This window comes from Sus scrofa, chromosome 7 (genome assembly GCF_054392235.1).
Source record: "Sus scrofa isolate SSC_HxYL_T2T_F1_AM1 chromosome 7, Sscrofa_HxYL_maternal_Yorkshire_Landrace_v2.0, whole genome shotgun sequence".
Classification (NCBI taxonomy): domain Eukaryota; kingdom Metazoa; phylum Chordata; class Mammalia; order Artiodactyla; family Suidae; genus Sus; species Sus scrofa.
This window is the reverse complement of record NC_139389.1, coordinates 90040807-90063404: the sequence shown is the minus strand read 5'-3', so window position 1 is coordinate 90063404 and position 22598 is coordinate 90040807. Positions and strand designations below refer to the sequence as shown.

The 22598-nt window shown below is 37.9% G+C and overlaps 1 protein-coding gene and 1 pseudogene across 1 annotated transcript in view; one reads left to right on the top strand and one right to left on the bottom strand.

Annotated features, from left to right (window-relative positions):
- Positions 1-22598, bottom strand: part of LOC146401759 (olfactory receptor 4F3/4F16/4F29-like) — a 128043-nt gene that overhangs the window by 96083 nt on the left and 9362 nt on the right. The gene's annotated exons all lie outside the window — the stretch shown is intronic.
- LOC100157168 (olfactory receptor 4F3/4F16/4F29-like) lies at positions 12150-13088 on the top strand (annotated as a pseudogene).

Here is a 22598-nt window from a genome sequence, read left to right as displayed (position 1 = left end):
AATAATTAGATAAACTGAAAAAATATTTAGGGAATAGAAATTATAGGCCTTAGTGATTGGATGAAGAGGCAATGAAGAATGTATACATCTAAGGATGACCTGACCCCCTTGCTGTACAGTGGGAAAATAATAAAAAAAAAAAAAAAAAAAAGAGGCAATGAAGAGGATATTTTAACTGGATGAATTGTGATGCCATCTACCATGATGGGATGCTGGTATAGAAGCTGATTTTGAAGAGAAGTGTTAAGTTCAACTTGGGACAGTCTGGGTTTCAGTTATTAGTATGACTTTTCAAGGGGAAAAATCCAGTAGAAAGCTAGATATAGATATATAGTATATGGCTTAGCAAAGACATCTGGGCTTGATACTTACATTCTGGTGTTAGAAGTATACAGGTATATTTGGTGCCAAGAAAGAAGACGAAATCACCCAAGGAGACCATTTAATATGAAAAGAACTTAGGCCTGAAACAGAGTCATAAAGAATGCCAGAATTTAGGGTACAGTCAGGGGGACAAAAACCAACAAAGGATACTAAAAAAGAAATAATGGGCAAGAATACCGAGAAGGCATATAGGGTTAGGCCACTCAAATGACTGTTCTCTTGCTCTCTGTACTTCCCCTGCTTGACCAGTGCCTGCTGCACCTGTACCCTTCTCACATAACTGGCCTTCCTACATACCTGCCCTGGGCCTCAGCTCATGATTGTTCCTAATAGGTTATCGAAGGAATGGAGAGGGTGTGCCCCTCTGCTGGTTTCCCTGGTAACACATGAAACAACCCAATGTCAATTCCCTCTATAACTTGCAACACTCGCCCACCTCCTGCCCACCAGCAAAGAGAAGACTGGGCTTTTTCTTTGAGATCTTGCACTGATCAAGTACAGGCCTGTATGGTACAGCCTAGCAAAGTGCCAGAGAGGAAAACCATGAGAGTGGCAGGGAAAAAAGAAAAGACAAAGTTATCAACAATGTTAAATTCCATTAAACAAAATCAAGAAAGGAAAACACCAAAGTAGGATCAAGGAAATAACCAAGAATAGCAAGTAAGAACAGCAAGGTCCTGGAGTTCTCCTGTGGCACAGTGGGTTAAGGACCCAGTGTTGTCACTGTAGCAGCTTGGGTCTCTACTGTGGTGTGGGTTCCATGCCTGGCCTGGGAACTTCTGCATATCACAGGTGTGGCCAATATCCCAGCAGGGGTATAATAGGCTCTCAAGGTATTTGTCTGTGAATGTGAGGGACATATAATATGATGGCTAAAAAATGCCCCCCTCTAACAGATGACTGTATCTTAATCCCTAGAACCTGTGAATGTTACCTTATATATGACCAAAGGAAAAAAAAAGAAAAAGAAAGAAAGATCTTTATAGATGTGATTAAATTAAAGATCTCGAGATGCGGAGATTATCCTGGATTATCCAAGTGAAGTATAAATGTAGTCATAAATGTCCTTATAATAGATGAGAGACAGGGTATTTCATGCTGACAGAAGAGGGGGAAGCAATGTGACCATAGAGGCAGAGATTGGAATGATGCTACCACAAGCTGAGGAATACCTACAGCTACCAGAAGCTGGAGGTGATAAGGAAGAAAGATTCTCCTTGACTGTCTGGAGGGATCATGGCCCTGCTGATACCTTGATGTCAGCCTAGGGGAATTGATTTTGGACTTGAGGTCTCCAGAACTGTGAAAAAATAAAAACAAAAAATTTTAAGCCACCAAATTTGTCCAAATTGGTTAAAGCAGTCATACAGGGATTAATCCATAATGAGAAGTAAAGTAAAGTGGATTCCAGGGAGAAATTTTGTTTCCTGTTTGTAAGCATAAGAGAGATGTGGCCATATTTGAATACTGATATAAATAAATCAGCAGAGAGGTTGGATTTAAGGTGTAGGAATGAGATACACCAAGGGCCCTAAGGAAGAATTCAGAGGAGATTTAGAACCCATCCGCAGAAAGGCCTCTGCACAGAGGAGGTCCTGACTCCACCTCACTAATCAAATTCTCTCTCCTAAAAATTAGAAATTAGGGTTCATAAATGCTGGTCAGACTCTGCTGGCCATTTTAGTGATGCAGCTACAGGTGTGTTACAAAGAAAGAAATATAAATGACAGACTTCGTGACCTCAGAGCATTGAAAGAAAAAGTGGCTAAGCTCCTTACTGTGTTCCCACTCCTGTTCCACCTCCTGATGATTCTGACAGGGATGGAGTAGGCGCAGGTAGTTGTGGAAGTCCCAACAAAGGATTACAGATAGAGAGGGAAAACTAGGGGATTTGGGGAGATCAGGGTAAATTAATACATTGCTCAAAAAAGCTATCATAACAAGGCAGGCTTCCTTGACTAGCAGAGGTGCAGAATTGCCTCAGGTCATTGGATGGGGGATGGGATGAGGCCTGCTTTCAGATTCAGTCCAAGGGCAGGAGTTTGAGGACTGCCCTTCTGCTGATTTGAATAGACACCTTACCACATACTAAGGAGGAGCAACTGCTCAAAGAAAGAGGAAGAGATGGTTTTTTCCGACTCCCACTCCCCTCGGATAATAAAACCGTAGCCCACCTAATCCTCAGGGCAGAGCCTCCTTGCCTACCTGCTTGCATCTCTCCAAGTGTCCTATCATAATAAATCTATTTCTTGCCTATCACTTTGTTTTTTGCTGAATTCCTTCTGTGCGATAGCATGAAGAACCTGAACCTCAGCAGGTCCAGACACCAGGTGAGCCATTCTAATTTAAAACCGTGGGTTCAAGTCCCAATCTGGGTTTAGGCTGGGTTGGAGTTCCTGGCACATGGGTTTAAGTCCCAGTGTGGGTTTAGGCTAGGTTCAGGCCATTTGTGTGGTCAGCTTCAATTCTGCTCTTGGATTCCACAAAATAGCTCTGCATGAAGATAAGTCCCCCCTTGTTTTTGTTACTTGCAACCAAAAATTTTTGACTAAGAATTTGACAGGATTAGGTTTTAATCCCAACTTGATCATTTTCTAGGTATTAACTTCTAGGCTGAAGCTACTTAATTTATAAAGTGGAGACAACAAAACCTACCTTTTGGGGTTTTATGGGTTTTATAAGCTTCAAGGTAGAACATATGTGAAACCCCTGGAGTGTCATCCTCAGATGCTCAGTTATTGTTAGTTCCATTCTCCTTCACCTGGAGATGGTTTGAAGAGAACAGAAAAATCTACACAGATAGTTTATTTTACATATAGTACTTAGACCTTGGAAACAGATAGTAAAGAATATTCTATGACCAAAAAGTACTTGTAGATTATAAAGAAGCCTGAATTTTTCCATGGAAATCTGAGAAAAGATGTGGCACAGTGCCAGACGACCTTTCCATCCAAGGCAGCCAAATCAACACTGCCTCCCTGTGTCTCTTCCAATAATACTGTTTGTTTCTGCAGCAAACCCACCTCCAAATAGTTACAAAATAACAGCTCATGGGGGAATCTATCATGAATATTCTGTCAAAGCCTTTTAGATTCCACTTCTTTAACATTAGGCACACATTCCTTAAATCCTTAAATCGTACTCTGCACACACAAACCAAAAAAACGGTTTTGCCTCATACCCTGTTATTCATGGCACCTAAAAGATTGCAATTCCCATAACAGGGAAATTTCAGGAAAAATGATAGAGAAGTCATTTTAAATCCCCAAGATTTCTCTTCTTTTTTCACTTCTAAAAAGGGGGAAGTTGTAGTACCTGCCCCATAGAATTGTTGTGAGAAATAAATGAGGCTGTGCATGTAAAATATTCATTAAGTGTCTCATTAATGATGATAAAGGTAAGGGTAAGAGTACCATAAACCCCTCTTAGCCTTTGTTTGTTTCTTAGAATACTTGATCAAGAGATTTGATGATGTCTCATAGTAATTTTACAGGAAAGTCCTCAGATATTTTTTATTGTGGTCATTTTAAAATAACTCCCTATGCTTTCAGATTAAATTCTAAGTCCTCTTGCCACAAACATGACTCTGAAACTAATTTGAAAGACACAAGTTGCCAGACTTGCCATTTACAAGACTAGATGTGCATGTATCTGTTTAAAAAAAAATGGTGGCACCTGTGGCATATGAAGTTTCAAGGCCAAGGGTCAAATCAGAGATGCAGCTGGGGCCTACACCACAGCCACAGTGACTCCAGATCTGAGACACATCTGCAACCTACTCCAGATCTGAGACACATCTGCAACCTAAACCACAGTTACGACTGAGCTGGATCTTTAACTCACTGAGCCAGGTCAGGGATTGATCCTGTATCCTCACAGAGACTATGCTGGGTTCCTAACCTGCTGAGCCACAACAGGAACATCCATATATTGAATTTTAAACCAAACAACATGCAACATGAAGTCTTATTCCATCAGTTATGCACTATTTAGTTCCTGAGGTCTGAGATATGCAACTCAGAAACCCAGAAACTTACAGTCAACCTTACACTCTCCTTCACCATCAATAGCAATGAACACTCAGTTAAGCAAATTACCTTCAACTCACCCCCACTTTCCCATTGCCACTCATGTTCTATTAGTTCATGCTCCTGTAATTTTTGAACTGCACTGCAGAAGCCATCCTCCTGAAATTGGCCTGCTTCCAGCTTTGGACCCTCAAATTCACCTCCTACACTGACATCAAAGTGATATTCTAACTGAGAACTGATCATGCCATTCTCATGCCCATATTACTCTTGTTAACCACTGCTTTTAGTAATCTAAGTCACTAAATATATCTATTACACTTTCCATCATATGACATCTACCTAACTCTTCAATCACATCTATATACCTTATGATTCAGCAAAAAGAACATATTTATAGGCTCACTGATTACCCCTGCTCTTTTTACTAATTTGTAAAGATATATATATATATATATATACACACATATACACACACACACACACACACATATATAAAGGTACACACACACATACACCAATGTTTACAGAACCACTGTAAGATATCTTACATAGCTAAGATATGTATGCAACCTAAGTGACCACCAACAGATGAATGGATAAAGAATATGTGATTGAAGGGAGGGGCAAGATAGGGGAAGGAGCTTAAGAGGTACAAAATACTAAGGATGAAATAAGGTAAAAGATGTAATATATGGCACAAGGAATATAGCCAATATTTTATAATATCTTCAAGTGGAGTATAATCTGTAAAAATATTGAAACACTATGATGTATATCTGAAACTAATATAATATTGTATATCAAGTATAATTCAATAAAAAAGAAAAGCATAAAGAAGAGGAAAAATCACCTATAGCCCCTTCTTAAAAAGACAGCAACTGTTAAAATTTATGCATACCTTCAGGTACTTTAAAATTCATTTACCTCCATATAAAAATTCTAATTTTGGTTTGAATTTGATAGTTACACAAAGTTAGCAATTCATGTACTCTCTTTGAGTTGTATTTTCTCTCTCTCTCTCTTTTTTTTTAATGGCTGCACCTTGGCATATGGAAATTCTTGGGCTCTAGCCAGAGCTGCCACCCATGCCACAGCTGCAGCAACACTGAATCCTTAATCCACTGCACTGGGCTGTGGATTAAACAGGCACCTCCATAGAGACAAGCCAGATCATTAACCCACTGTGCCACAGCAGGAAATCCCTGCAGGTGGATTCTCAACCCACTGCAGCATGGCAGGAACTCCAAGTCCTATTTTCTTATCTGTAAAATATGAATTATATACTTCTTTCTTATACTCTTCCTTGATCCATTGTGCAACAAAAGAAATGGAAGGTTTTTAGAGGTTGTGAACTTTTAGAAAAAAAGAAATTAATATTATAAAATTTAGTATTTATATCCTAGGAAATTATTAATGAAATAGATTTAAAAATAGCATTTATATTAAGACGTAACTTGAAGAAATTAACTTTGTTGTAATTATGTGCGAGAATAGGAACATTTTCAATTTGGATGAGCTCATGACTCATATTGCTAACCATAAAGAATAATGATATTTTAATATACAGTGTATTTATTTTCAGAGGATATAGTATAGCTATAGTATATATAATATTAATATTATATATATATATATTATATGATATAAATTCTTTCTAAAGCCAATATGAGATAAAAATTAACAGATGTATGACCTGTAAGAGGCAGGAAACAACTGAATCATATTTAAAATTAGATATGGAGTTCCTGTTTTAGCTCATTGTTTAGCGAACCCAACTAGCATCCATGAGGATGCAGGTTTGATCCCTGGCCTCGCTCAGTGGGTTCAGGATCCTACATTGCTGTGAACTGTGGTGTAGGTCACAGACGCAGCTCGGATTCCGAGTTGCTATGGCTGTGGCGTAGGCTGGCAGCTACAGCTCTGATTAGACCCCTACCCTAGGAACCTCCATATGCCGCGTGTGTGGCCTTAAAAAGACAAAAAGACCAAAATAAAATAAAATAAATAAAATAAAATAAAATAAGAGTCATTAATATTTTATAATCAAATTTAATTAGCATGTTAAGGAAATGGAAATTATGTATACAGATAGTAAAGAGGAGCAGAGAATTACTAATATATTAAAGTTGAAAAAGGAGATATCATTAATAATAAAAAGTATTCTAGATATCATAAGATTATAGAAAGGTGTAATAATTGTTTTAATTATATAGCTGAATCACAGACAAGTAGATTTAAAATCCTTTGGCATTTCTCAAGTGTATAAAAGATCAATATCTACTGGATTATAATAGTTTCCATCTCTACTGAGGATTCAGCAGAAATAAACTAACCTAAATAATCATCCTAAATAAATTATATCTGAAGGTTTGGAGAGGAATGAGAAAACCATTATGAAACCCTCAAAAGGATGCCTAACACAGGTTTTAGAGTTTACACATTTGCACATGTTTAAAGTTAAGCTGTGCATTGTGTATGTAGCCTTGATCTACTCTTTGACCGCTAAGCTACAAGGATTTAGGTCCTTCCCTATGTTAGTAACTTTAGTTAAATTTTTTATTTCAGTTGTGTCCACATAAGAATGCTTAGAGAAGGAGGACATTAAATAAGATGGTCTTCCATCCAAATAATACATTGTTAACATTGGCCAAGACAAGGAAGCAACCTAAATGTCTATGACAGAGAAATGGATAAAGAAGATGTGGTACAGGAGTTCCCATTGTGGAGCAGTGGAAATGAATCCAACTAGGAAGCATGAGGTTGTGGGTTAGATCCCTGGCCTTGCTCAGTGGGTTAAGGATCCAGCACTGCCGTGAGCTCTGGTGTAGACTGCAGACGCAGCTTGGATCCCATGCTCTGATTGGACCCCTAGGCTCTGATTGGACCCCTAGCCTGGGAACCTCCATATACTGCAGGTGTGGCCCTAAAAAGCAAAAATAAATTTAAAAAAATGAGATGGTCTTACTAGGCTATCTGGCAGTGAACCTTTCAGATTCAAATGATACCTGCTTCAGAGATGATCACTTATGGATACTTCTGTATGTTTGGTGAACAGAAATATTTCTGGCTCATGTAATGGGAATGACTTTTGACTTTTTTTCATCTGTATTCAAAAAATTAAACTATTCCTTCCCCTGCTAAGTAACAACTCAAGCTTCTAGAAATATCCACACTTCCCCTCCTTCACTGCTTTCAGTCCTTTGTTCAAATGTTCCTCCTTTGGCTAACCTTTGTGGGGTTTTTTTTGTATTTAAAGAAATTAAAGTATAAGACATATTAGTTTTAGGTATACAACATAATGGGAACTTAAATCTTATAAGGATTTAAGTCCTTTTCTATGTTAATAACTAGTTAGAATTCTTATCTGAGGAATTATGTTCTTTAGGTTCAGCCTGTGGAACAGACATTGCCAACAGGGAGAGAGATGACAAAGTCTTTTCACAGCTCATTAGTTATAATATTCCTCAGAAAGCAAGAAACGGTGAATAGTATAAGATGATGCAGAGAGACCAGAATGATGAAGATTTATTTACTCTGAGGTATTTGGTGATCTTCATGTTTAAAGAAGATGCTGGGGTAGCTGTCAGATTGTAAGGAGTTAGGAGGAGGCCATTGATGGGTAATAGAGCAGTTAGTATTAAGGGGAAAAAATATTTCTTGAAAGTTGGAACATAAAGAGAGATGATCATGGAAAGATGGTATGGAACCAAGTTATAGCAACACATTCTAAACTAGGAATTTGTCTTTTCAAAGGCATTGTGAACTACTGAGCACTGAAGATGACAAAAACAGGATGGAAATACATACCATGTCCATGGACTGGAAGAGGTGATATCGCTAAAATAATCATACTACCAAAGACAATCTAGAGATTCAGTGCAATCCCATCCCAATGCCATTTTTATTTTTTTACAAAAGTAGAACAAATAATTTTAAAATTTGTATGGAAACACAAATGACCTCAAATATCCAAGTGAATCTTGAGAAAGAAGAGTTGGAGGAACCACGCTCCCTTACTTCAGACTATACTGTAAAGCTACATTAAGCATAACAAAATAATACTGGCACAAAAATAGGTACAAAGATTAATGGAATAGAGAGCCTAGAAAAAAACACACACATAATTATGGTCATTTTCACTTCTATGACCCACTGGAGTGAGTCAGGCAGTATATGGCTGTATATGAGGCAAAAAGATTTTCTTTCCTCTCTCTCACACCAAACAGTAATACTATTTCTTACAATTTGCATTTACTATTTCTATGATAATTAGTAAAAAATTAAATTTTATTTATCTTCTGAATTTTCTCTTCCTTAAGTTTTCTAAGCTGTATATGCAAAAACAGACCTTACTATCTGATACTTTTCCTTTGATGTTTATCTCTTCTTCTTGTACTCTCTTCCTCTCTCCATGAATCAATGAGAATACTAGAGTTGTACACAACATAGGAAACTTTGGACCTGCAAGGGGCTGCAGAAATAATTTTCTATTACCTGCTCATTTTACAGTTGAGGAAATAATACTATAGAGAAATGAAGTGTATTATTTGAAGTTACAGAGTAAGTCACTGAATAAACTTGAATAGAATTTAATTTTTTTGATTCATAATGTAGATTATGAATCCATAGTGTGTTTAGTCCAACACACTAAAGTTATTTCTGAGTTAAAAGTATTAATTTTGGTGTGAAATTATGGATCATGTAGTCAAATCGATAGTTAAACTGTTCCACCTAGATTATGACTATGTTAGCTTTTGATTGTAGAGTGGAATAGCCTTACAGATAATTCACACACACACACACACATACACACAGGATTTTTATGAAGTTTCCTATTTAACTTGCTAATTTTTTTTTTGGTTGAGTTGATTTTAATTTAAGAAAAGCCAAGTATATTTACATATTCCTTAGAGATTCTTTAATCTTACTTATGAGATAAATATTTCAAATTAAGAGGATGATGTTTAAACATTTTTTAAAATCTCTTTTTTCCCCTCCTTTTGTGATTCATTCATAGCTTCCTATGTTGGTCTGCCAGGATTCTGGGTGACAATTACCTTGGATAAATGAACCCATGTCAGCAAGCCCAAATCTCTGCAGTATCATCTGGTAAGCACTTTACTGTGCCAATTAGCCATATCTTTCACAATAATAGTCTTCACTATTATTCACTTTCACTATAAAGCTTCATATACATGAAGCAATACTAGTTTTAACCAGGCAAAGTTGAATATGGTTAACTCTTTTGTAATAGTCACATGTCAGGTCTTTATATGAGTGTGTTGGTGACAAATATAGAAATAGCTTAGGGATATTGGTGTATAATGTTGACGTCCCCAAGGTCAGTATTGAATAAACATCTCTGGTGAAGGATCATTTGTAAATAAATCAATTAATTGCTACCTTGTACAACAGAAACAACTTCAGTTGAGCTTAAAGAAGAATCAATACGCATGAGAGGAAAGAGAACATGCAGTCAGAAACTGAAATTACTTTTTTTCCTTTAAGCCATTGCTATCCAAGATTGAGACCCAAGAAAGGGAATTAGAAAAGTTAGGAGCCAGTATTGTAAGTGTGAATGGAATTTGACTTGGTTTAGTTCTGGGCTTTATTTCATCTCCTGATGTGAAGACAGAGCCCCTTTCTTTCCCCCGTTAACAAGAGAGCACTACGAACAGAGTCTCTACCGGAAGCGAAAGGAGTTCATGTGGGCCAGGACAATGGCAGTCTGGGAACTCCACCAGGAGCTCTGAGATCAGGCATTATGCAGATTTGCCTTTTCTGACCATGGTTATTTAAATAGGTAGGATGAATTATGACTGTGTTTGAAGCACCTTAAGAAACCCAGATACTTACGGACACTTGAGGACAAAGCTTCCTTCTCTCTCACTTAGATCAGCCTAGGATGCTGGGAGTAGAATGTGGGGCACTGGAGAGGGACTAAGGGGTGTTAAATAATCAGAAAGTCATGAGAAAAGAGCAAGATCTTTTCTGTATACTGGATAAAGGCAGTTCTACCTCTTACCAGTCTAACCTGGGGTTTCCCTTCTCATGGTCTTTATTTCCCTTACTGTGAAATGGAGTTAATATTAGCAACTTTTATGGTTTTTGAACATGTATATAAAGATGTTATTGTGGTGTTTTGCCCAAGATAGCCACTGTTTTTGTTTTGATGTGGGTTGCTATTATATTTTCATAGCTAGCTCGCCAAAACTTCTTCAGACTGGGAGATGTTACCTGATTGAGTCTCATCAATTCTTTAATATCAAATATGATGCTGTACAGCCAAATAAATTATATCCATATCTCAAAGTGCAGCATAGATCTTAATTTTTTACCTAAGATAGCCCTGATCAGTCAGGCTCATGTGTATTTTTTCTACTTCAAAAATTTTATGATTATACTTCTTATTTGACATTTTTATATAAGTACATTTTTATCATTTTTATTTTTTGTGGGCTAAAATGTAAAACCTTAAAGGTAGTGAATAATATTATGACACTTCCAGAAGTCCACAGTGTCCTGGAACAATGCATTCTGCTAATTAGACATCTAGGAAATGTTTGTTCTATGGATTACTTATGGGTATGGTAAAGGGCAAAATAAATGACATAGAAAATCTATAATAATATTCTAATATGTCATAAGTTATGCAAAAGGAATTAGAGAAGAAGGAGATTAAGGTGAAGAGAAGGCTTTCTATTGGATATGGGACATAAAACCAGCTGCAGATGAGGGTAAAGATGGTGGTAGCACTCAAATGTGGAGAATGCCATCGTTGTGGTGAGCTTCCTTACATCCTGCGCTGGCATTCTGTTATAAAGTCACAGAAATGTCCAACTTGAAAGGATTACCTAGCATCTTCCACCCCAGTTCCTTATACTTTACTGATAATGTAAATGAATTTGAGCAATGAGTCAAGTGTGGACAGGATGGGAGAAAGAACTTATTCTAGCTTCCCACAGACTTAGGTCTAGGACTTGCTCACAAATCTTGTGCTTCCAAATGCAAGGTTCTTTCTGAAATTGTGTGAGCCAAGAAAAGTGTTCATGGCATGGACAATGATCTACAAATACCAATCACATAGAATTTGGTTTGCTACATTGCATTAGCTCATCCATGTCTAGCTTCTGCAGCACAAACCTCTTTTCTGGCATGTCCTAATTCCATCATATACTCTCACAGCTTAAGCTATGTGATCACTTTCGCTCCAGCTGAGCGACAAAAGCTGGAAAATTTGGGGGTTTCTGTATTATCTTTTATCTTATGTGAAAGAGGAAAGTGATTTGATAACACTGTGATAGCAACGCTAAACATGAGAGAGTATTAATGTGTAATGATAAGACTAATGGCATTGCATGTAGCAGGTAATAAGGGAGTAAGGAAAGGGAAGGTCATCAAAATTGTCTCAAACTCCATGGGCAGGAATAACCAACTGTGAGAGACAAATGAATAAGTTATATTCCATTTCCTCTTTCTTTCCTCAGGTTACTCCAAGGCACTCCTATGCTGCCTCTTATGGAAACTGAGAGTATTTTAGGCTGGGGTGTTAGAAGCAGTGTTTTGTGGCAATGAATTACTGCCTATTTTCTGCAACTACAATTTAATGGGTTTGTAAGTAAGGCAACATTTTTTATTTATGACTTGAAACTCATGCAGAAACTCCCTACAACATTGATGTCTTCTTTACTTTCTTTTTCAGGTAAAATTGTGTCACCTCTGCTTGCAAAGGCAATGGGTGGAGTCAATCACTCTGCTGTGTCTGAGTTTGTGTTCCTGGGACTCTCTAATTCATGGGAAATCCAGCTTCTTCTTTTCCTTTTTTCCTCTGTGTTCTATGTGGTGAGCCTGATAGGAAACCTACTCATTGTGTTCTCTGTGAGCTCTGATCCTAACTTGCACTCCCCATGTACTTTCTGTTGGCCAACCTCTCCTTTCTTGATGTGGGGGTTTGCTGGATTACAGCCCCCAAAGTGATTTATGACATTTTCAGAAAACTCAAAGCCATCTCTTTTGGGGGTTGTATAACTCAGATCTTCTATATTCATGCTATTGGGGGCACAGAAATGGTGCTGCTCATTGCTATGGGCCTTTGTCAGATATGTTGCCATATGTAAATCTCTCCACTACCTGACCATCATGAACCCACGAATGTGCATTTTGATTTTGGCTGCCTCCTGGGCCCTTGGTGTCATCCATTCAGTGGCCCAATTGGCTTCTGTTGTAGACTTGCCCTTCTGTGGTCCTAATGCATTGGACAGCTTTTACCGTGACCTCCCCCAACTCATTAAACTTGCTTGCACAGAGACCTACAGGCTAGAGTTCATGGTCACAGCCTACAGTGGACTCATCTCTGTGGGTTCCTTCTTCATCCTGATTATTTCTTATGTCTTCATTCTGGTCACTGTTTGGAAACACTCCTCGGGTGGTTTATCCAAGGCCTTCTCCACTTTGTCAGCTCACGTCACTGTGGTGGTTTTGTTCTTTGGGCCACTAATCTTCTTCTACACCTGGCCCTTCCCCTCATCACAGCTGGACAAGTTTTTTGCTATCTTTGGTGCAGTTCTCACTCCTTTTCTGAGTCCAGTCATCTATACACTCAGGAACAAGAAGATGAAGGCGCCAATGAAGAAACTCTGCCATCAGCTTGTGAGTTACAGGAAGATATCTTAAATACTCTAAGATAAAAGGCATTAGATCTGCCCTCAATGACAACAGAAAAAAATAATGTCATTGGAATTTTAGATCTCTATTAATTTTATGTGTTCATTACATTTAGGTATTTATCATGTTGCTGCGCATCTCTAGAACTGTAATTAATAAGGATAAAGAGCTCTAACATTGGAGCTTTCTGTGTTTCCGACCCCATGCTGGACATTTTATGTTAATTATTTTATTTAGTATTCATCATATATCTGGGTGATTTTTTTTAATAATTAAGAAATATTTTTTGCTTGTTCTCCATAAAATTACTCTGTAAAATGCTTCAAGTTATAGCTAATTTTCACCTTAATCCACCATTTCCAATTGTCTTATTCTTCAAAAGGTGATGAACAGAACTTGTCCAATATTGTTTTGGAAGTTAGTATATTCCTCTTCTCTGTTATTCTTTCCTTGCTTTGAATTGGTTAATTTCCTTTTCTCAGATTACCTACAAAACTTCCATAATAATTAGTTGTTTTATTTTCCCCCTCTTAGGGAGCAGAAATAAGACCAAGAAGGTCATTACTCTTCATTAGTATCAATTTATATGATTATTTGTCTCTACATTCCTTCTTTATTTTCAGCACCCTTTCCCCACATTTCTTTTTTTTTTTCTTTTTTTCTTTTCTTTTTTTTTTTTTTTTGTCTTTTTGCCATTTCCTGGGCTGCTCCTGTGGCATAAGGAGGTTCCCAGGCTAGGGGTCCAATCAGAGCTGTAGCTGCCAGCCTACACCAGAACCACAGCAACTTGAGATCCGAGCCGCATCTGCGACCTACACCACAGCTCATGGCAACGCCAGATTGATAACCCACTGAGCAAGGGCAGGAATCGAACCCTCAACCTCATGGTTTCTGGTCAGATTCGTTAACCACTGCGCCACGACAGGAACTCCCTCCCCACATTTCTTAAATGGGTCCTGGTTATAACTGCATGACAATATTATTGCTCATACATGCCTATTATGTATGTCACTTACTAAAAGCCCACAATTAAATAGTACTCCTCTGTCTGTATTACTTTTCTCCTCTAATAAATACTCTATAGGGCATTCATCATAACTTTTCCTATTGCTACCAAAGTCTGGCAGTTAAGTATGGTTCAAGAATTTCATATATGTGTATTACTGCATTCCTTGATCTGTATCTATTAGTGGATCATATTTTCCATGACTGAATAGCTAAGGCACTTTAGAATTTTGGGGGAGCCAAAGGTAATACAGGCCAGAGACAAAATCTTTCTGACCTGTAAGTAAACCAAGCTTTTGATACACAAACTAATCACTATGATAAAGACATACTGATGCCAACTTATTTTAAAGACTCTTTAAAAATGTCACTTATATATTCATATAACCTATAGGTTATCAATTTCTGGTAGATTTTTGAAATGAATCCATCCTCTTAAATCACAGACAGGTTTCAGATCTCTTTTAGAAATTATTTTACTCTTTTTCTTTTCTTTTCTTTTTTCCTCAGTTCCCATGGCATATGGAGTTTCCAGATCAGGGACAGAATCCAAGCCAGAGCTGTGACCTACTCCACAGCTTTGGCAACACCAGATCCTTAACCCACTTCACTGTGCTGGGGATTAAACCCACTTCCCTGCTGCTGCAGAGACAAGGTTGATCCTGTTGTACCACAGCTGGAACTCCTATTTTACTCTCTTATATAAGCTTTTCTTATTTTATCTTGAACTTCTTTAAAATTATTAATTCATTGCAAAATATATTTTTTGACAATAATAGGCTAAGACATTAACTTCACTTGGCAAGAGATATTTCTTTTTGGCCAATTAGCCTTTAGCTGAGGGATGTTGTATGTATATAGCTGCTAAGTGGTCGAGCTGTGTTGTAAATCCAAGCATTTTTTGCTCCAGCATCCCTACCATTAATCACCATAGTCCACTGCCTCCCAAGTTGGTAGGTCTGTCTTGACCGTACATCTAAAAAATCTGAATATTTTCTCTCTCTAATTAATAACATTAAATAACAACCATAAAACATCTACCAACTCAATGAAATATAATGCTATTCAAGATTTGTGTTATTTTAATATATCATTAAAATATCCATCTATTTACTCTTCAAAGTGATCAAGACTCAGAGATGATTTATTTAATAAAATAACTTTGTGATATTCTCATATTCAAACTCAATTATGCATGAGTTGAAGGCACTGTACCATCTACTCCTTGGAAATATTTAGTCCGTGAAAGAGTCATATAATTTGAGGAGAAAACTGAAACCTGAATGGATAATCATAAGATTCCTTCATTCTCATAGAACCAGAGTTTGTACTAGTCCAGACAGAAGATGAGCTACTTTTAATGACTGACCTATTGACAGCTGGAAGTGAATGAACAAATGATACAGTGCTTCCTGATTCTATACCATAAGACTCCTCCACGGTACCCAACTATAAGAAAAAAAAAAAAAAGAAAGAAAGAAAGAGAACTAAGTATCAAGCACAGCCTTTTCTGACAGACACAAACTCTCTGCTTAGTTTATGTATTTAAGGGGCAGGTTCTTTTGAGATGGTTTATGCATCGCATCTTTTGAGAAAATATTTGTCTATATTTCAACAGTAGGTATGGATTTATTTTCATTTCTTTTCCCCCAACTGTATTGAGATAAGATTGACAAATAAAAATTGTATATATTAGATTGCACAACATGATGTTTTGATCACTGTGAAATGAGTAGCACTAATTAAGGTATCTGTCACATCTATAGTTACCTTCCTCCCCGCTTTTATTGTGGTGAGAATACCTAAGATCTACTATCCTAGCAAATTTCAAGAATATGACATTATTTTTAACTATAGTAACCATGCTGTACATTAGGTATCTATAACTTAAGGTGTGAGGAAATACTCTAATCTTATTATTTTACATGTAGATAGCCAGTTTTCCCAGTCTCTGTTGAAGGGACTGTCTTCTCTATTCCTGCCTCCTCTTTTGTTGATTAACTTACTAACAATGCTTGGGCTTATATCATCTTTTTGTTTCTTAACCTTTTTATTAGATTTATAAGTGGTTGATTTACTAGCTTTACTGTATTTCTGTCTTTACCAATGAGATTTTTTCATATTTCTAGTTGTGGCCTTCTCTTGTTTACTTAGATAAGTACCTTAAAAAATTTTTGTAAAGCTGGCTTAGTGGTACTGAACGTTTGATATCTTTATCAAATCTAAATGAAAGCCTTGCCAGCTAGAGTGTTCATGGCTGTAGCTCTTTTCATTTTCATCACTTTAAATACATAATGCCACTCACTTCTGGTCTATTGCCACTTTCTGCTGAAAAGTCAGCTGATAGTTTATGGGAGTTCTCCTGCATGTATGTACTTGGTCCTCTGTCCCTCCCTGTGCGCCTTCTGGGGTCCCTATAATGTAAATGCTAGTGTGCTTAATTCTCTCCAAGAAGTCTCTTAGGTTGTCATCATTTTTTTAAAATTCTTTAAAAAATAAACATCTTCATTGAGTAGATTACTTATTTCCACTTTGCTTAGTTCTTCTTCTGGTGTTTTATCTTGTTCCTTCATTTGGAATATATTTCTCCATCATCTCATTTTGTCCATGTTTTCTGTTTTTATTTCTATGTATTTGATAGGTTGATTATGTTTCCTGAACTTGGAAATGTGGCCTTTTGAAAGAGACAATCTATACATCCCAGAATGCATTCCCCTCATTCACCAGAGCTATATGCTATAGGGGTGCCTCCTTGTGGGCTGTGTGACTCCTTCTGTTGTGCTGGGCTGAATACTGTTGGTGGTCCATTAGGTGTGGATAGCTTCAAGTCCGGTTAGCTGCCAGGCCCTTTTTGTGTGGAGGCTGCCGGCCACTTGTGGGTTGGGCCAGGTCATGAGGCAGCTAGCTGTGGGGTCCCCAAGTTGGTGGGCAGATTCAGGTCCTAGGGTGTGGCTACAGAGCCAGGGGTTCCAGATCTAGTGTTAGCCTGCTGGTGGGCCAGTGAGTTCCTGATATGCCTGGTTACAGGATCCAGTGTATCCCAAATCTGGTGTCTTCTGCTAGTGAGTGGGGCTGAATCCTACGGTGGCTGGCTGAGGGGTTCATTGTGTCTCAAAGCTGGTCTTTGCCATTGGTGGGTGGACATGGTGCCCAGGGGATCCCATAACTGGTGTCTGTCCTCTGGTAGTCAAAGCTGTTCCAGAAGATAGTGCTGGTCCAATGGTAGGCAGAGCTTTTTCCTAGGTCTCTGGCTGCAGGGCCCTGTGGGCACCAGGGCTAGTACAGGCATATTGGTGGGCAAGACCCAATCATGGGTGGGTAGGGCTGGGTCCCAGAGTGGCTGTGGACTCAGGGGGTTCTTAAGACTTCTAGGCCTCCTCACAGGTGGGGCTATGTCTCTACCCAGCTAGCTGCTTGGCCTGAGGCATTCCGATACTTGTGTTGACAGTCTGATGGGTGGTCAGTCCCAGTGCCAATAAGCTAGAGGGAGGATTCTCAAGGAGCACTTGCCAGCATTAGTATCCATGAGGTGGAATGAGCTCCCCTAAATTACTACTCCCAGTGTCTGCATTCTCAGAGTGACCTCCAGGTGCCTTCTGCCTCTCCAGGAGGATTTCCAGGATCAGCAGATGGGTGTGGGGCAGGGTTTTTCTTTTTTTTTTTTTTTCTTCCCCACATAACTGCTTCTGTCTTGGGTCCTGGATCATGTGCCATTTTGGGTGCACTCTATAAGAGTGGAGTCTTTATTTCCCACAGCTTTCTGCCTGTCTTGAAATTAAGCTTACTTGGCTTCAAAGAAATGTTCTGGTGGTTCATTTCCCAGTGCAGGATCCCTAGACTGGGGAGCTGAATGTGAGACTTGGACCCCTTTTTCCTTGGGGAGAACCTCTGCAGTTGTGATTTTCCTTCCATTTGTGGGTCTCCCACCCAGGGGTGTGGGGCTTGACTAAACCATGACTCCATATTTTTTACCCATCTCATTGTGGTTCCTTTTTTATATCCTTTGATATAGATCTTTTCTACTAGACTTCTGGTCTTTCTCATCAATAGTTGCCCCATAAATAGTTGTAACTTGGAGGCAATGAGCTTATGTTCTTCCCATTCTGCCATCTTGTCCATTCCTCTCTTCACTTTTATAATCTTTTTCCTATTTTTTTTCCTGTCTTTTCAAAACCTTTCTAAGTCTTATCCATCATTCCCAGTTACATAGTCTATAATATTTTCATGTTTTTCAATCATCCACTCTTTCTTGAGCTGTGATATAAGTATGTAATCTGCTATACCTATTAATATTTTAATTGCAATATCATTTCCCATGTTTAAAGCTATCTTTGTTATTTGTAGGTCATAATTTTCACATCACTGAATTCTTTAACCAATTTTTGACAAAGGCAATATTTTTAGGGTCTCCTGCCCTCCTTTTTTATTCTAAGCATGAGTTAGCAGTTACAAAAATGGATAAACACAATTATTCATCCAACCCATTTACATATAAAACTAGCTATAATTTAATGTGGTAAGTGATGCTTTTGGGACATGAATGCAATGATATGAATAGGAACATTGTGGAAGAAGGCATGAATATGCTTAGGCTGTGAAGAGGAGTTTAGTTTGAAATATGAGCAATGGGTGGAGATGGTGGAAGGAGAAGTGGGAAAGAAGAATCAGTATATTTAAAGGCATGGAGGTGTGTGCAGTGTGTGACATTATACATTTTGTTGGATCATGGGATGCAAAAAGAATTAGGAAAAATGAGGTATAAATGAGGCTTGAAAGAACTGGACTCCAGATGAATTTGAATGTTCTGTTATGGGTTTAATGTGCATCTAGAGGCAATAAAAGACTCATTAAAAACAGTTAACACTATGACTGGGTCTCTTCTGGAGCTGTTGGATTTCATTGGAATAGGAAAAACACTTGAAGGAATGACCCCTGATGAGATTCTGTGGTAGATCTAGTGACAAACAAGGGGCAGTGAGAAGAGAAAGTAAAACACACACACATACACACACACACACACACACACACACACACACACACACACACATATATATATGGCAGAGTCTTAAATTAAAAAAGAAATTGTAACATATTTCATCCATTTAAAAAGTACCAAAATCTGTATGATTGGCACTGTGTATTTAACTTAAAGAACAAGGAACAGTTATTTTTTTTATGTAAGTGGTAAAAGAGTACACATAAAATTGAAATCACTCAACCTATCAGATGTCTCTTTTTCCCTCATCAGAGAAAATCACTATTCTGAAGTTGTTGGACAGCCTTCTTCTTTAAGCTTTTATACTTCCATTATACATTCTATATGTATAATAGAATATATACATATATATTTAACAATATTTAAAAATAATTGAATGGTTTTGGGTGTTTTTGTTTTGTTTTGTTGTTGTTTTTTTTTGGCTTCACCTGAGGCATGGGGAGTTTCCAGGCCAGGGATCGAACCTGTGCCACAAGAGTGACCCAAGCTACTGTAGGTAAAATGCTGGAACACTGCACCACAAGAGATTTTTGTTTTTCTTTGCTTTTTTAAAATGACTAAATGTTCTTGAAATTTGCAAAAATGATATCACTTGTATTATTTTGTAACTTGATGGTTTCTATTTAATATTATATTTTGAGATTTTTTTCATGATGATAAATATAAATCTGGTTCATTTGGTTTACTTTCTAAATAATTCATTCCATTGTGTTGATTAAAAATCATTTACTTATATATGACCTCATTGTGGATGTATATGCTATTTCCATTATCAGAGATACTAAAGAGGAAGAATTAATTGAGCGTGGTGATATATATTATCTCCCATTCTTAGTTCTGTAAGACATTAGTTTTTTTCATGGAAAAAAGGGCTCAAAGCTGAAATGTATGTTGTTAGCCAAGGTCAGCAAGTATTAAGTGATAGAATGTGGAATATAGTTTTTATATACTGAAGCCTATAGCCATTTCATTATCCATGCAGCTTCTTTAAAAAATAACAGAATTGCTATGAGGTATAGTAAAAGCTAAAACAGAGGTAGTTCAAAGAATGATGAAATCAAACACAGATTCTATCTTTAATAAAAGTCCCAGATGGCGTCTCGAGTCCCTACAGCCACAGTGAGATTGATGATCAACCTCAATATATTTCGACTTAAATGGGGCACTCCAGCTTTTTACTGAAGTCCTGTTAACTCCTCTAGACACTTTGGTGATTATAGAGAAATAAGATAAGCAGGATAGTCCTAAAATTCATTTGGAGACTTAAAATGAAACACAAGAAACAGAAAACTCCTCAGGTAGAGAGGTCAAGAGTGACTTCATGAAGGAGGGAGAGGTTGAATATAGGCACATTTATGGAGGCTTCTAAGTAGTTAGGTCAGGCTGGATCCCATTCACTTGTTGCGATTCCCTGTGAGACTGTACTAGCAGTAATTACAGGCCAAAGAAAAACAGTTTTGATTATGCAAAGTAATAGGATCTGGTTTTGTTTATCAGCAGAGAGAAAGATAATTTATGCTAAGATAAAATGTCTGGCTATTACAAAATCTGAAAGAGGATAGTGAAAACAAAACAGTAGAGATGGAAAGCTGTAGAAGGTTGAGGTGGATTTATTTTTTAAAAACTTAAAAATGCTTTACCACTAAATATTATACTGAAGGAAGATTAGAGTTTGGTTTTCTCTGTGTTAGAATGGCATGATGAGGTATTCCTCAATTCATAAGGGATATAAGCCCTGGAATGATGTGGTCCTCTGATCACTGTCCTGAGTCCACCAGCCAAGTGGAAAGGAAGGCGTCAATAAGCTGTGTTCTTTGGCAAAGTAATTTCCCCCTTGCCATAACTCATATCTCATATGAGTAAATATCTGTATATATTCTTTCTGTTGCCCAATTAAACCCTTACGGTTATGGGACTTACATGTGGCTATGGAAATATTTACCAGTATATATGAAAATGAAACTGTGAATACAGTATTTCCTAGATACTTCAGTTCTCATTATATAGCTTTTGAAGCACTTGCTATGTGTATAAGAATATGTGAAAAATATTTGTTACGGCCTTCTTTATAAAAGCAAATATTTGGAAAAGATCAAATATCCTTTAATAGCAGAATGTTAAGCTGTTCTGATGGCTATTCTTTAATTGCCATTTCATATCTAATTTTCATTGTGTCCACTCTACTCTGTGCCCTGCAATTAACTTTTGGGTTGATCAACCAGCGGCTCCTGCCCTCTGGCTTCTGCTTGGTTCTATCTATTGGCAGAGACTGCAGGGACTTGGAGCACAAGAATAAATGAAATTGGGTCTTTATTCCCTCAGCTTCCTTCCTTCTGAGCTTCTTGGCAATTACTGCATTCCCCCACCACAGCCCTCAGCTCTTGTTGGTGGCCTTCTCCTGTTGCTATGGCTCTTTCTCTGGGTTGTGGTAGTGTTCCCTCCCTTGTCCCTTAGCCTGAGGCATGGTAATGCCTCCCTGTGTTTGTCAGTCCTGGACATGTTACCACTCCTTGTTGGTTCCTCCAATACTGCCCACTCCTTTGTACCTCAGATTTCCCTCTTTACACCATTTGAATGTGCATATTTCCCTGGTGGGACCCTAACATAAGTATTTGTACAAAGAGAAGTCCCAGGAAAGCATGCCTCAAAATGGGATTCTGGTGATGGTTGGCTCACATATTTGTGGGGTTCCTCTATAGCTCTGTCATCTGGGGGATGCTGAACTTTGACTGTATGTGGCACACAGTTGCACTATGATTGCTCAAATCATTACTTGTGGTGGTATAAAAATGGAGCTCATGAAAGGCAAGGAATTATAATCCACATCCAACTAGATGTCATAGTCGCTTGATCTCTCAACATCTTACTTGAAGCACCACCCACCATCCAAGTCTGAATGAACCTGACTGCTCAGATAATATATAGTTTTATAGTAAAAGAATTTGTAGGATCTTGACAATATTATCAAGAGTCTGGGAAACACGTATGTGAGTGAATTCTGAAGATATTATACTAAAAAAGACAATATGAGACTAAGGCAGAATTTATTGACATATAAGGATTTACCTGATATTTAGGCATAATGTATTAACATGAATAACTGGAGTGATACTGATAGTCTGTTAGATTGGTTAATTTAAGTCCTGTGCTCAATGAAGATATTTCATGTAAATGCCCATCAGAGGGTATCCATTTTAGAAAAGGCTCTTGCCCCTAACCACTCCAGGGCTTGATCAGTGGGCACACATGCACAGTGGCCATGGTGACAGAGATGGAAGCTATGCATGAGCTCAATACAATAGACTGAAGCTCAGAAAAGCTAATCTGTGTACCACCATCGTGGGCTCCCACGCTGTCAATGGATGAAACTAATTTGACAACATTCCTTGGGGAAATTAGTCAGCTACCTGGTGGCTCATTGATTACATGGGACATCTTTTACCATGGAGGAGGCAGTGACTGATCCTAGCATGAATAGATACATATTTCACAAAGGATTTGCCTTACTAGTCTGCTGT